The 16,802-nt window shown below is 34.7% G+C and overlaps 1 protein-coding gene across 1 annotated transcript in view; it reads left to right on the top strand.

Moving 5' to 3' along the window:
• Positions 1 to 7,590: 7,590 nt before the first annotated feature.
• LOC132194857 (POU domain, class 6, transcription factor 2) overlaps positions 7,591 to 16,802 on the top strand; it is a 102,978-nt gene continuing 93,766 nt past the window's right edge. Inside the window, exon 1 of the mRNA XM_059616421.1 lies at positions 7,591 to 7,863. The gene's annotated coding sequence lies outside the window, so the exon portion shown is untranslated. The remainder of the gene's footprint in view (positions 7,864 to 16,802) is intronic.

The following is a 16,802-nucleotide window of genomic DNA, read 5'->3' as shown; positions in this document are numbered from 1 at the left end:
GTTCACTCGTTCGCGCATTTAATAAAAGAGCGTGTGGCGGACAAAAGTACATCCAGCGGCAGCCGCCACGGCCTCTGCGCGCGTTATTTGCAAATTGGCTCATTTATCGGCGCGCACTCTGCATTTTATGTGCCGGTCCGTCTTTTTTTTTTTGCTACCCCCATCGCGCCCCGAACCAAACCTAATTTCTCTCGTAGATTTATAAAATAGGAACTGGTTTGCAAAACAATTAATCTCGCATGAGTTTCCCATTTTTTTTTTTTTTTTTTTTTTAATTGAAAGGCTATTTATTTTCTACATTATTTGTCCAAGAGAGTACAAAGTTAATCGCCTTCAAGAGTAAATAAATAATTATTAGTGGAAATGATAATTCATCAGCTAAAAAGTATTACCGTTCATACGTAATGCTGTATTTACACTCTTAAATTTAGTTAAAATGAAAAATTTTTGGGTTCATTTTTGGATAATTTTTTTTGTTAATTTTTATCACTCTTTCAGTTATTTGAATGATTTATATTATTTATAACTTATTATATATTTATTATTATATTATGCTATAATATTATTCTATTTTTATATTATTTTAATTTTAAACGAGATTGATTATCTGCAGCAAATAATTAACAATTAGAGAATGAATGTTATAAAAAATTTTCAGCTTTTGATTATTTTTACATTTGTTTTGGTATTTAAAGAAACCTTTTAAATGTGAAAATGGTGAATAATAAACTAATAAACATTGAAATAATTTTTAAGAGGTTTTTACTTTCGCTTTACACTTTACAACGCAAACAAAACACTACTCTACACTAATTTTAACAGAAAAAAACACACGCACACTTAAAAATTATCTGAGAATTGAAATAATTGTTGTTAGTAAGGGAGAAAAATTTAGGAAAAGCTTTTCCTTAGAAAACAGCTTGCTCACTCCACAATAATCAATAATGTATATTCTAGCCAATTTTGTTCCATGATATTTTCGTTTTTAAACCACTTTTTCAATTTCCATTCAGTAGAGCAATCTACGCAGCAATTCAGGGAATTGCGTCGCGTTATTCCCCTGATTAATAACTATGAGGAAGAGCCCATGAATGAATAATTTATTATAAAATCTATTATTGAGACTACTTCCCACGCAGTTGACCGTATTAATATTAAAGAGTGAAGGAAAAAAAATTGATTTAGCATATTTTGTGGCGGTTCATTGATTGAGTTTCGTAGTAGAAAAGATCATGCTTTATTTAGATTTTTGATTCATAGAATAAGCATATTTAAATGAAAATTGATTTCTTAAAAAGAGGAAATTAATAAATCTTTCTCGCGAATCAACAAACTAAAGAGGATTTTAGACTGATTTATTTGCCCCTTTCCACTTTAAATCCAGGGAAATTTTATTTAAAAATTCCCCCAAAAGCTATTTGTCGTCCTTGTTTATTTGCCCACACTTAATAAATTATTGAAAATCTGAAGACAATTGAATGACAATATGGAATGGCATTTTTTTTTTTTTAATGTTGATTTTAATGCATAATTCTTCTCACATGAAAACTTTATTTGCTAAATATTTAAATAAAAAGAGCGCTGCTCCCTTGAAAAGCTCAATTGAATTTCAACTTGTCTGGTCCCAAAAATATAGAGTCTAAATCATTCATATGGATCTTACTTGGGAGTAAAGAGGTAAAAAAAAAACACAGAATATTAAATTTAATATTTATTTTCATAAACATGCCATATTTACTTTGAATTGCTTCGCACTTTCCTTTAGTATAGTTTCTGTTTCGTTCCATAACACATTAATATAAATTTCATTTAAATGCAGCGTGTCACACGACCTTTGTTGACCTCGGAACTTTTGCGGATTCATGTGTGTGTCTTTAACGACACGCATTTACGCAGTTCACTATAATTGCAGTGTATTATGTGCACTTTGCGAAACTTGCTCGTTATTTCAGAGCCACTCGCATATTGTGCGTGTCCTGCTTTCCGCGGCCACTTTTCTATGCAGGCGTATCAATGACATTATACCGTGCGTACCAGAAGGACGCACGTTGCGCGGCATGAAAATTCTATTTATGAAGCGTACGCACTTGCAACTCGCACATTATACCGTACGTGGGAGCCGCGAGACGCGCGGTGCAGCTTACAGCGTATATGGGGTGGTTTTTGTACTCGCGGCAGCTCCAAGTGCGTGCCTGCTAATAACCAAGGTCTTCGTTGGCTAATTATACATTCATGCCCTATTTTATAAGGATGCCAAATAAATAAAGCGCGTAATGTGCTTATTAGATTGTCACACCCGCGCCAAGACTCCAGCCTTGTTACATTTTGTGGTGCGAAATTGGAATAATAATTGGTACATTAATAATGTGGTACATTAATAAACACAATTGTAACTAATAATTTGCATGATAACAAGGACTGTTCCAACTTGATAATGAGGGCGATCCGGAAGCGTAACCTGGCCCAGTGGCGGAATGACCAATTTAATCTAGGTCGACCTCAATGATTTCAAATGATTTGGTTAATTACCTGTTTTTTTTCTAAATTATTATTGAAAACTGTTATCGCTATAGACCTTGGATAAATGTATAAAAATTAATAACAATTCATGAGATTATATCTGGATACTATTTGACAATTGAGTGAATTGAAATTGACTACTAAGGAAGACTCAGCTAGAAGTAAATTTTATTAACGCAAATTTTAAGCAAGCACTTAAGACTGAATTCTATTAATTTATTTCTTTCAAACAAGACACATGTCAAGAAATTGAAGATTTACAAAAAAAAAGCAAAAAAGTAATGCTCTATATAGTTAAATAAAATTAATTGTTAATATAATAAATATAATATATAATTAAAAATAAAAATAAATTATTTGCTAATATATGGCATTAAAATAAAAATAAAAAATTTCGGGCAACTATATTTTTATATTATTTGCAAATAATTTTATTTTCAGTAGCCATAGTGGTACTATTTTTTCTAAATTGAATATTTAGTGTTATTTTTAAAATATATATAAATGGATTGCGAGCAAATAAATAGACACGTTAAAAAAATAATTATTATTATTGTGGGCAATTTGGATCATTTAGATGAACCAGACGAGTCTGGTGGTCCAGACAAAAGAAAAAAATCATTAGAAGAGTAAAGCTCAGTCACAAGTAGGCAGGCGCCTTATCCATCAAGCCGGGCCGACGGAGAATTGCGCGACTCTCGCATTTATCTTGCACACGCCATTTTTCGATATTGAGCCCGCGCACTTGAGCGCAGTATAAACGACGCCAGTACGAATATATATAATCGTCTCATAATAATCCCGCACTCGAAATGGTCATTAGGGAAACGATAATGATTGAATAATTAGAGGAAACGCTCGTTGAGAACTATGCGAAATTGGTGCCTAGCATAAAGTACGGTCCTTATTTTATTTTCGCTGCAGAGCCAAATCGGTCGGCGCTGCATGTGTAACACTCGGACTTGGTCAAGGGATTTCGCTTCGTTTCCATTGTTTGTACGCGGCTGCTATTTCAGGACGAGAGCTTGAGTTTCCCACTGGGCAGCCCGTCTTTCTCTCTCTCCCCCAGCTAATGATATTAAGTCTATAGTGATCAATGCCCGGCTTATTACATTGGTAGCCATGGCAACACAATTAATCATTTGTACTTATTATTACGCCCACGCAACCTTGGCTCGCTCTCTAGCTCGTTGCCGGAATGGCTCAGATGCGCAATTTCCCCCGATTTGATGCAATTTGCGTTGCGAACGCACACATATTCCAATATCGATTCCACAAAAGAGATTCAAACGTTATTTGAATTTTTAACTTGTAGAATTTTTATATTATTTAATAAATCTTAAAATTTAACTAATTGCTTTAAATAATAATAATAAAAAAAATTATTTTTTACTTTTAAAATATTTTTGTTTTATTTTCTATATTTTTATAATTGAAGCCATTTACAAGAAAAAATTTCAATAGTAATGAAATGATACCAAAATTATCCACTTATAAATAAAAGATATATAAAGCGCTTTAAGGGTAGTGGTGTTACATGATATCTAAGTGGAAATTTATTAGCTTATCGGTCTTCAACAATATTAGTAATACACTTTTAATAATTTCTAAAATCAATTTTCAACATCATTGATATTTATTTATAACAATCATTGCAACAAATTAGACCATTACAAACAAGCAAAAGGCAGAAAATACAAGAAGTGAAGAATAAACGCAAAAAATGAATGAAAATTTATTTCTATAGTAAAATTTACACCTCATTGTATTGCTGATCGCATCAACTATTTTTGCTGTAAGAAACTGATGTTAAAATATCGTCACTAATTTTTTTATTGCTAAATATATCATTAAATGTTTTGTATTATTTGCACTAAAAAGTATGTAGGTTTTATCTGAGCTAACAAATATTTATTTTGCAATCTAATGAAAGGTTAAATTTTGAAGAAAGTATTAATTGACATGATCAAATCTTTTATAAAATTTAAAAAGCAGTCAAAACGGTTTATATTTAACTTGCTTTGATTTTATAACTAAATTTTCGTTTATTATCCGCTAAATTAAATTCGTTAAATCCTTCTGTATGCATTTTTTTACTTTTCGGCACTGTTAAATATAAGATTAGCCTGGGCAAAATACAGAGTCAAATGAAAAGAAACGCCGCGGTCCATTAAACAATCTCATTAATGAGATGAATTATTAGACATTCAAACAACTAATAAATCACCATACTTGACTACTTTGACATCTTGGCGTGTGTTCACTGAGTGATCAACCAACAAAATCAAAAGCATTCCAAGTTGGCCGAGAGCGAATCTGCCTTGGCGCGAGAGAAAAAAAATAAGCAACTCATTATACAGACACAGCATGATTTGCATACATGAATATAGATAGGGGAAGCGAGCGAGACCGCTCGAATTAATTCAACAGCTGTACATCATACTCGAATTCCACTTGTTAAATTTATCCACAAGACGATTTGAAATGAATAAAAAAAAAAGAAAATGCTTCTCTCGATCGGGATGCGCATAAATTAAAACCCAATTACGCACGCAATCTCGATTCTTCTGCGCGGGTATGCAACCGGCCACGCAATTCTGCCGCCCGAGTTGCATACATAGGATGAAGGGGTGCAGCTGGGGCGGAATTAGCGCAATCGGAATAATGTGCTGCACGCACTGCTTGTTTTTGCGGCCGGCAATTGGCATTCTTTCGCCTGCTCTATCCACTTTGCATCTAGATTAATTATCTCTCTCTCTTTGCCCGAGTATGTACGTACACATGCACGCAATCGTCGTCAGCACAAATGAATGAGAAGCGACTGCGCGGCCGTGTGTGCATAATAATTGCCCGGCTACCTGGAAGAACCCCCGGAGGGACGCGCGGTCGGTCGGTTGGACGTGGCTTTCGTAATGCTGAGACCGTCGTGTGGCATGTTGATGTGCGCAATTAAAATTTGTGATTAAAACAAAACTGCCACATGGGTTGTTATTATGTGCTGTAAACTCATTATGTCGTGTCGCAATTGATGTCACTATTATCATGTTGATAAATAGATTGGTGATCAAATTAAACACATTTTTAACTGGTAAGGTGAATTTTTAAGCTCAACGTGCAAATATGTTGTTTTTTAATGAAATATGAAAAAACTATAACATGAAAGTAAAAAATGTAAAGCGAAACTGATTTAAATTCAGTCAAGGCACTCATTGCACTTTAATTTGAAATTAAATTGCCGTAGAAAAAGTTCAAAAATTTAAACAATCTTAAAATAGTGTTAAAATTAAAAAAAGTATATTTTAACTTATAAGATTCAACATTGTAATTTCTAATGACACAATTCGCATTGTCAGGATGTAGAATTAAGCAAAATTGAAGAATTTTTTTTACCAGTCAATAGCACGCAGGACTTTAATTTAATTTAATTAAAAATATAGAATAAATACAACAAAATTGATTTAAAAAAATAAAAAATACTAACATTAATTGATCCATTAACCTTGATTATTTTGGTCTAAATTTTTATGTTACACGTGATTTAAAATAGGCTGAACTCCCCAGAGGATTTTTATAATTAAATATTTTGTTACATTTTCTGCTCAGCGGTGCTGGTCATGTGTGTGTGCAGGTGAATGAAACGTAATTTCCTGCGTTGTGTGTAAAAACTATTAATACAAAATGCACCAAGGAATAACCACGAGTTTAATTCTGTACGCAATCCTTGTCGATTCTAAATCTATACATCTAATTATTTTTAAATTAGCCTACTTTACCGCATTCAATAGATATTTTCAGATACATAATAAGTGTGAAGCTAACACGTGCATTTACTGGCCAGTTCCCTAGTTAATTAAAAAGTGTTAAAAAGTATAGCAAAGGTGCCCAAATTACCGGAAGTTGATTTTTAGAATCATGATAAGTCTTTACTTTATAGTAAATTTTCGTCACCGTATTTTCATGGTCCAAAAATATGAGCAGCTGACTTAAAATTTTGAATTATGCACACAGATTTTCTTAGTTTCTCTGGAAAAAAATCCATGTTATCTCACCAAAATATAATGTAAATAATCATCATTGGCAATTAAATAACACATTTTCAATTAAGAACTAAAAACGCCTGGGCGTACAATTGATATTTCCAATATTAGTTTCAATAAGAAAAACGTGAAAAATTAAAAAATGAAGTCTTCCAATTTTGTGCAAATAGTCTAGTTTAGTATAGTTCTAATTTATTTTTTTAATTCAAATAATTATATGAGGCTCTGCTGAAAATTTTGTGTAAAACTATTTAAATAAATTCAAAATCCACTTAAAAAATCCATCTTGCCATTATTTCTTTTAATTAGCAATTTCTGTGGACATTCAATACGTGCTTGTATTTGGAAAAGTATAGGAATATATCAAATTCATCACTTTCAACATTTTCGGAAGTGATTTGATTGATAGGTCCATAAATCTGCGCTGCCGACCACCCGGCTTTGATCTGCGCATTTGCACAGAGTAAGTGCTCGAACGTGAGTCACCGCCGCATTTATTATACCAAAATAGTACCTTTTCTCCGAACGGAAAAAATGCAAACTGCATGTCCAGCAAAAACTGTGGGGGTGAGAAATTGGGAAACATGAGAAACATCAATATATACTTTGAAATTCTCGCGCACATCAGGAAATAAAAAGAAAGCACTTTGGAAAGTGCGTGTAAGTGTCAGCGGCAGAAAAGCACCAGGGGAGTTTTTCTAAAAACATATAAATTTTTTCGAATAGCAAAAAAAAAAACTCACGGTCCGGCGGTACAAGCAAGAAGCCCCTGGAGCAATCTCACCCCCTGCGATTTGAATTTCATCCCCTGCTTATGTATATTGTAATAATATGAATTGCATTTAGATAAATCGGGGCGCACGAAGGGGTGGCACATAAAAATCGCCGCGGCGCTTTGTGAGAGGGTGGGACGGCCGAGGGAGGGGGACTCGCCGATTCGGACATCGGAAAAGGGAGTGGTTTATAATGCAAAGTGCGAGAGAGCGGCGGGCGCTCCGTGTGTAGAGCTATAGATTTATAATTGAGAGGGAACTGGTGCGAGGTCGCTTCTCCAAACTCGCGCCGCCGTGGTGGTGGAGGAACAACAGGAGCAAAGCGCTGCCGGCCTCACTCGACTGTGGCTCGGCGCCGCGCCCGCATCGCAGCAGCTCCGTCTCGCTCTCTCGTAAACCCAGTTCGCAATTCGCCACTTCCGTGCATTTCCTTCCACGACCGGAAGTTGAGCTTCTCTTGGCCCACTTTTCCCACACGGCCGGAACCATTGAGGTGGCGACGGAGGCGTTCGCGTCCAGATTTCTCGCCTCAGGTAGGAGTTTTCTCCAATAATTTATTTCAGTTCCCGGTTTTTTTTTCTATTTTCAAAAAGAAACGCAGTAAAATTCTGACACAAGTCTCAAAATTTGATGTATCTTGGAATTATTTATTTGTGTTTTTTCTGATCGCGTTTTTTTTCTTTACTATTTGCATTTCGTGCACGTCACTCTAGCAACTCTGACACGGTCGAGCTGCGTGTCGAATTAATATTTATCCGCAATTTTCCGATCGCGAACTTCTTTCTTATTGTCACTCAAATCCACGTGCTGCTGTCGGGGCTGGCGAGCGTGGTGCGGGAGAGGAAACTCCCACCGCGGAGACGCGCGAGAGACGATCTCCCACGTCGCGCTCTCTCTCTCTCTATGTATAGGCGGCGGCGGGCGCGATGAATGAAGTTTGTTGTTGTTGTGCCTGCCCCGTGCGTATGAGATGACGAGCAGGCGCCCGACCTCGTCGTCGTCGCGCCGTAATTAAGCTCGAAAAGAAGCCGTTTCCAGCAATTTCGCACAACCGGTATATATATTTGAAAGTGTGGCAAAAAATTGTTCTCGGACAAGTTAATGACGGGGAAATGTTCGGCGGTGGGAATCTCTCGGCGAGTTTGATGTAAGACACGAGGAAAATCGTTTGAGAAATAAATGTACCGCGCTTAATGAATGATTGCAGTGTTTCCCCACGTTTAATTTTCAATCTTGTTGTAAATGGATGAAATGAACAATTCCGTTCCTTGTGCGATGATTCATTTGAAATTCAGGACAGAGGGTTTTTGGCTAATTTTTCAATATTTTTGCTAATAATTTTGCATCCATGGCAAGAAAATCTCGATGAAAAGTAAAATACTGTGAAAATTCAATCTTAATTCGGAAGGGAAGAAATAGTATTTCTGAAATACAAACATAATAATTTTTTACCAAATAAACATATATCTGAATTACCCTCAATAAACATTCCAAATTCATTATCAATTTTATCATATTCAACGAATCAATAACAAACAAAAAAACTTTGATTTTTTTTTATCATTTTGCAATTGGATAACCAACATTTAATTTCTTTGGGAAGAAGAGATTTTATTCAAAATTATTTACATGCCAAAATAATGAGTGAAAATAGAGAGCGTTTTATATAATAATTTACTTTCTGCTTAATGATTTTTATATAATCAACTCTACAGCTCTATTTCAGAGCACACACAAAATTAAAAGTAAATTAAGCTACAAAGAACAAACGAAATTCTCATCAAATTTGATGTGCAGATTTTTTTTATTCAAAACGAGGAAACTGTTCCAACTGTGGCTGCTTTTATTTTGTCTCTCCCTTTATAAAATTTTCATTTTTAAAATGTAAATTGTGAATATTGCTTTATTGTGGGAGACTACTTAAGATTAGCTTTATTTAACATAATAACTAATTTACTGGATGAATTGAAATTGATAAAAATATTTAATTCTCTTGTGAGAAAAATTTCAGTTGATATTGAGATTCACCATTTCCTGTGAATAAATAAAACCACAGTCAATATCGGGAGGGAAAATGATAATTTTAATATGGCAGAAGCTTTTTATGAAGATCACAGGAAGTTTCAAATTGAGTGTGCAACAATTTTCACTATCAACAGTCCCAAGATTTGTATTTATAATATTTTTTTTATTTTTATTCTCATAAAAAAGTTCTTTTAATAAAAAAAAACGACGTTTATTCAAATAGAAATGAAAGCAATCTTTATTTTTATTGGTCCATACGGCTGCAAATGTAAAGAAATATGATTATTTATGTAAAATGGGCTCTTAACATTTCTCATCATTTACTGGGGAGGCCCAGGTTTATAAAAATATTGGTATTTAATTTTAACTTCCTCTCAACATACCCTGCTCCCTATATAGTTAACAGATAACTAACTAAAGTGATGTTGGGACAAAATTAAATTAAAACAATATTCTAAATAAATCCTAAAAAATTGAAACCGGGTGAACCTCGTGTTTGCCTAATTTCAATTAATCTCATATCCACCTTGTGTGTTAGCATTATATTCAAATCCTGTCTAATTTAGGTACAAATATGTTAAAAAAATTGGAATTATAGACCATAATTTAGTTTCAAATCAAAAATAAAGACACATCTGCTTTTCGAACAATAATTCCTGCTGAAAATACTCATCAAGAATTTACAATTTGGCTCTTCACTCGAAAATGGGCGCATGCACAGGCTCTCTCTCTCTCTCTCTCTCTAAAGAGGTCAAAACAATGGAGCAAAGTAATTATCATCAGCGAAGGGCTGATTTTCCTCATTCTTGTCGTTAATAACAGCAGCGGCAGCGGCGGCGGAGAGAGACTAATTCTGCAGAGCGCCCAATCAAATTCCGAACACGCTTACATTTCCTCCCCAACAGCCATTATTGCCACTGCAAGCAATCAATTTCTTATTTCGCCTCTCTCATTGTGATCAGATAATTTATGCCAGGGGACGATTGGCTGTAATAAGTTCCGCTCCGATATAATTTGATCAGAAACGTGATTACCTCTGCGGAATACAAAGTTAAAAAAAATCAATGAAAATCATTTTTATTTTTTTGTGCGAATAAAATTGTTGGCCAATGTGGGTAAGTTTAATAATTACACACAAGAGCGCGGTGTAGTAATTAATCGGCAATGTCTGCTGAATGGTTAATTAGGCTAATTAATTCGGTGCTGCATAATTCATCTTTTGCTGCGCGGCACGAAAAATCAAAGCTGGAAAAAGCGTAATGATCGCCGTCATTTAGATGAAAAGCAGGATAATTACACCCGGGCCCATATATTTTTAATATAATCCCCTGCGCACGGCGTGTGATGTGTGGTGGGTATTAATACACTTGTTCTTAATGACGCAATGAGAGGGAATTGACGTCACCTTTTTTTAAATGTAATAGTCATTAAGTTGGCAAAGACATTTCCATTCGCACAAAGGGCATGTTGTGTTTTTGTCATTTCGCTTTCGTTTCTCGATTGGACATTCATACATTCGCATTCGCGTGCGAAAAGAAATAAAACGGAAAATTCACTCCATCGAGCCAAATAATTTTCCGGCCCGCAGAATTATAAGCAGCGTTCGCACCGCGGACCTCATTAACGACACTCACTCGCGTATTCGTGCAATCGCTAATGAATTTGCTGCTTTCTGACTCATGAGAGCGCAGTTGAAACACATTAAGCTGCTTTTTTCCTCTCTCTCAGCCCCGCTCGCTACTTAATGCGAAACCCACGCGCTCAACATTACTCGATTTTTCAATCGTGCGCTTAATGCGTGTTTGGCACAAGTAATGTGCGACTTTTGCTCGTTGGCAAGACGGCAAAAGCGCGAGTCGCAAATGAGCGGAGCTGAAAAAGTCCAAAACTTGAGAAATTAATCTTTTTAGTTTGTAATTTTCTGAAAAGGGGAAGAATATTTTATCATTGGAAAAATAAACGGTGAGAACACCAAATGCAATTTCATTATGCACCAGAATTTCTTTTAAATTATTGACAAGCATACGTAGGATGTTCGGTATCTAGTAGAAATTTACAATGGTTAATTTTTTCGAAGAACTCCTATTTCGCAGTTTTTCTCAAGTACAGTTTGAACTCAAAAACTGTAAACTTTCGACTAATTTTTCTTATCATTTCAGATCATTTATTTTTTAATTGGGAATTCAACACATGTTTCAAAGAGACAAAAATAACCCTTATATATTTGCATCATTTTCTTCCCATTTCCTCATAAGAACTTAAAAACTCTGAATTACAAGAATAATATTAATTAATGTAAAATGAAGTCCTCTCGGAGGAGGCACAGATTAATTTTTTAGTCAATTATATTATGATGGAGCTTCATCTTCTCACAAAATAAAATACTTAATTTCATAAAAAAACCTAAAATAAAAAAAAAAATAAGTGTTATTAAAAAACATTTTAAGCAAGTCAAACAAAATATTAAATTTAGCATGATGTATAAATTAATAAATTATTATTTTTTTTTAATAAAGTAAAATAAATGAACTAAGATAGTATAAAATGTAACAATTTATTTTTGTTAAACAATTTTATTAACTTTAAAAGGTTGAAAAGATAATAAAAAATCCTTTTGCAATGAATCGCATAGAAATAGCGGTTTTGCAAGTCAATTCCATACAGCTTCATAAATGTAAGCTGTGTGCAAATTGGAGCGAAATGTGAATTACTAGAGACGGCACACGCGCGTCGAGCTAGTTTAAATTCGAACGAACGCCCTCCTCTCCAGCAAAATGTGTAATATGTGTACGTGTTTACACAGATGAGGCTCGGAGAGATGAGCGAGGACCAGCGCGAATTCAAAAGCATTTCGGATGACAATCCTTTATGCACGTCGGTGAATAGGAGCTCATTAGCAGTAATGAGTAAGGTGATTAATAGCGCATAGCTTATGAAAGCGATACCATTGCACCACCGCGATGACGACGGCGATGATGATGATGATGATGATGGCGATACACACACACATACACACAAAATAATAATAATAATTCGAGAGAGCAACCCTTCCCCGCGCATTCACATGTATAGTGGCGGGTTCGGTAGTTGTAATGTATTAGATTATATTTTGCGCGCGCGAGCAGCGCTTAGAACAAAACGATCCGAAATGATGATGAATAATTATGGTCCATTTTCATTAGTGCGCCGCGCACAATAGGCTGCGTGTGTACATGCAAGACTATGATAATTTATCGCGTCCAATCGATGCTTTCCCTCCCTCGCAATCTGCACATGATTGTTATTAATAATTCGCGCGCAATGTTTTTCCAAGTAGCAGTTGCGGGTCGATCAGACTTGGAGCTTTTTGCGTCGAGTTTGTTTTAACAAAAAAAGATTGATTTTAATTCGGTGTGCAAATATTTGTCCAGGAAAAAGCTTTTATATGCCTAATATCCTTTGGGATTTCGAATTTAAACGAGTAAAATGTCATGAGAAAGAATGAAAGAATTTTACTTGAAAAGAATTTCGTAAAATATTTCATTGTAATTTTTATTATATTATAAAACTTGAAGTTATACCTGTTTGAGATTTCACATCCAGATTTGAAAAGATTTTGTTGACGTACGCATTGTGCTATCCTTGGGGACTTCAATTTTAAATTCTTCAATTTTTGCGATTTACAACCTATTTAACTGGAAATCAGAATTACATTGGAAAGTTAAAGGTAGGCAAAATATTTACAAGGAGGACGATTTTGTTGGTTTCTTAGAATGTAAATTGGGCAAAAAAATAATAGCCGTTTCTGGGTCCCCAAAGGCAGAGCAAGTTGCATACCAACCTTAATCAAAATCGACGTATGTCCTCTCAATATAGTTGCAAATTGTGTTTATCATCTTGTTAAATTTTTATAATACTTCATTTGAAAACGAATTTGTCTGGGAGTGTCAGTAAGTTCTTTGCCTCACTTTTTATACTTTTCTCATAGAGAGGAATCACATTGAGAGACCGGATTTGAAAACTTACAAAAATAATAAAATCAACTGTGTCGTCAAGAGTGTTTCCGTATAAAATTCTAATTACTGTAATTATTACAATTATCCAAATAAAAATATTGTGACTTATACGCTTCTATATAGTGAATAGAATTCGTGGTATATTTCTATTTTTTAACGATGAACTGCAACTAAAAAAACTCTTGAGAAACACATTACAAACTTTTAATTTTGCTAAGTATTACTTGGACTCAATTATGTAATAGCACAAAAAAGATAAGAAATTATATATTAAAAACATATTTCTAGAAAATGTTAAGACCATTTTTATGCAATTTTAGAATTAATATTCAAAAATGTATATTTTTAAAATAATTTTAGTTAAAGCATTATATATTTACAAGTTTATACTATAAATTTATGGTAAAAAGTGTGAAAAAATCGCTACCTTTCTTTATATATTTTTTATTTTCTTAAAAATATTGTGCTTATTTAGAAAATGTCACAAGTATTATTAGTGTTGTCTCTTGGAAACAAACGTGACAAAAATGAAAAGGATCAAAATTATTGTGTGGCCTTATTGGCCTAAATAATTAATTATAAATTACTGCTCTCCACGAGCAAATTACTGAAAGCAATCGAATCAGGTCAGTCGGCTCTCTACATAAAATATTTGGTCTGCGTTATCCGTTTTCCTTCAGGTGCCCCCGAAAAGGCCGTCTCACTTTTTTATGTACTAATCCGCTCATTGCGAGCTCCGAGAGCCACTACTTGCACATGTACGTATATTCTAGGAGATAAAAAAAAGGGAGCGAGAGACGGACGAACGAGAAACCAGTCAGTAGCAGTAGCGGAGCGGCATTTAAATTAATAATATTACTTAACAATCCTGCTGCTTAATTCAATGAATATTTAAGAGCGAGCCGGGGAGATAAAATTAAGAGTTGGCGCTGCTGAATAATGTGTGTTGTCACATCTCCGCTATGTTAATGTTCTACTGCGAAAAAAAAAACACTCGCCGACTTAAATACATTTCGCCGTACAAAGGGACCCTAGCTCATGATGCTCTGCTTGTTCTTCTTTCGCTCTGCATATATATTTAACGCGCGCAGCTTTAGATTAATGTCTCATTTACTCGGCGCCCGGGATGAAGGAAGGCTGATTATAATTATTTATGCAAAGAGCCTTAATTCATGCCCAAGTGAATAATTTATCCGCCTTTTGAAATAATGAGAGCGACTCGTGAAAAATGAACGCACTTAATGCGCCTCGTACAATTACACACAGCGACTGCCTTTATGCTTAATTTTTCGCCTTTCCCGCGCTTTGCTCCGGCACAAAGCCCCGGAAAAACAGCGCGTCGGTTTCTTTGTGTCGACGCCGCAGCTTTTTTTATACACTTATCTCTCCGGCGCGCCGCGCGTAATGATCTAGACGCGTCGCTCCAAATTAAGTTTAATTAATTAAAAGTTTGCTGACATCACTCGCCAGCGTAAATACACTCGTTTCCTAACGAGATGAGACTGCAAGACTTTCTTCTAAAGACCAAAACAACCAATACAATTTTTTACTTCCAAACTAAAAGATACAAAATATATCATGATCAAAGTAAATATCAAGAAAAAAATTTAATCCTCATGAGAAGAAACCGTATTTTGCCTTTTTCCGCCAAAATTACATGCACTTAACAATTCCACTGATTTAAATAAAAAATTCAGCTGAAATCTCTCCATTTGGCCATATAAGCATGATCTCCAGAGGACCCCTGGGATTTTTAACGAAATTTTTATCTTGGTCTTTTGAAATTTTGTTCAATTTTATTGGCAAAAGCGTCTTTATTACTGCCTAAATAAAAACGTTGAACTTATTATCATTAATAAAAAAATTACTGGTATGCAACTTTAATTTACTCCATTGCAGAAAACATAAAATGCTTATTATTTGTAATTCTGCGAATTTCTGCCGCAACCCTGCTTCTCATTAGCAATGCTCTCGCGTGCAATATAAATTTATTCTTTGAGGAAAATTGACCTGCTGGATTATTGCACGTTTACGGCTCACGATACCCTGCTGGCCGAGCCGCGGTGATTAAAAAAGTTTTAATTAAAATTGCGCGATCCTAACCGCGCGCGCTGCGTTTTTCTTGCTGCCAGATTTTACTCTTGTTATGCGAACGCTCTCAGTTTTCATCCAGAATTTGAGCCCGCTTCGTATTAAAAATGGAAAAAAACAACTATCTCATATTTACGTTTCCATCTAATTTATACAATTGGATTTCCGCGAATTTCACAAGGGAACGCGGCAGCTCCAATTTCCAGTTTAATTTAGGGGAAAATTGGTGGCGAGTTAAGAGCTCCCTTTCCTGAAATCCACCTTTTTTTATTCTTGATCAAAATTTTTGTGATATTCAACCCTCAAAATCCGTTAAAAATAAATTGATTTGGAGAAAATTGTATCAATATATTCTGAAATTCTCACAAAGAATAATTTTTAACTTGTTTTGTGCAAAAGAAAGTTTTGCATTCCTTTTTATTAAATTGTTGGTCTAAAATTTCATTTACATTTTACTTTGTCTGTGTTTGGAAGTTAAAAGTATTCAATGGCAATGTTGAAATAATATATACAATATTTCTTTGGTTCTTGTTTAAATTCTTTATTTGCTAAATGAATTTTTTTAAATAATTGGATCATGTATAGGATTTTTTTTTTGTAAATAAAAATATCATGAAATTAAAGCAAATTAAAGAACTATAATCCCACTGCAAATAATACTTGATGTCAATTAAAAGTTACATTTTCAAACCGATTATTTTACTCAGTTTGACTTATCGTTTTTGTAAGCAAAGCTTCTTTCTTGAAGTGTCAAACCGGAACCTCGAAATTATTCTTTCTCTTTTCCATCTTCGTATATTTCTCTTTTTTTACTGCAGTGGTGTTGAAAGGGTTGCAGATTAGGTGGCTATCAAATTATGTGTCATAAAGAAGGAACACGCCACGGTGGTGCCGCGCCTGCTGCCGTGTAATATCACTTTAGAATTGTATTAGGGTTGGTTATGGGTGGCGGAGAAAGTCGGGCGCGCCATGCATGCGTGTCTCGATGTCGCCCTCACAGCCGCCGCTCGCCCCTGCTTTTCCCATCAACTCAACAGGTTTCTTCCCCAACGTCTCCGACAGACACACTCACAAAGAGCGCGCGCCGCCGAGGAAATGTTATTTTTTATCAAGAGACTTTTATTGGCTACTTGTGAAAAGGGCCCCGTCAAACCACTGCCGAAGCGCTTTGTCCCAACCAGATCAGCTTGAATAAGTTAAATCGTTGCCAAATGGCTACTTTTTTTTTAAATGAAGTAATACTTGATGCAAAAAAATATAACTATTATAGTAAATAATACTATTTTATATATTGTTTTTATTTTTTTTGTAGGTTTAATATTAATAATAGATTTTTTTAATATCATTGCAATTTTTAATTT

Source organism: Neocloeon triangulifer, unplaced genomic scaffold (assembly GCF_031216515.1).
Source record: "Neocloeon triangulifer isolate White Clay Creek 2 clone unplaced genomic scaffold, ASM3121651v1 ptg000008l, whole genome shotgun sequence".
In the NCBI taxonomy this organism is placed as follows: Eukaryota; Metazoa; Arthropoda; class Insecta; order Ephemeroptera; family Baetidae; genus Neocloeon; species Neocloeon triangulifer.
This window is presented reverse-complemented; position numbering and strand designations above follow the sequence as displayed.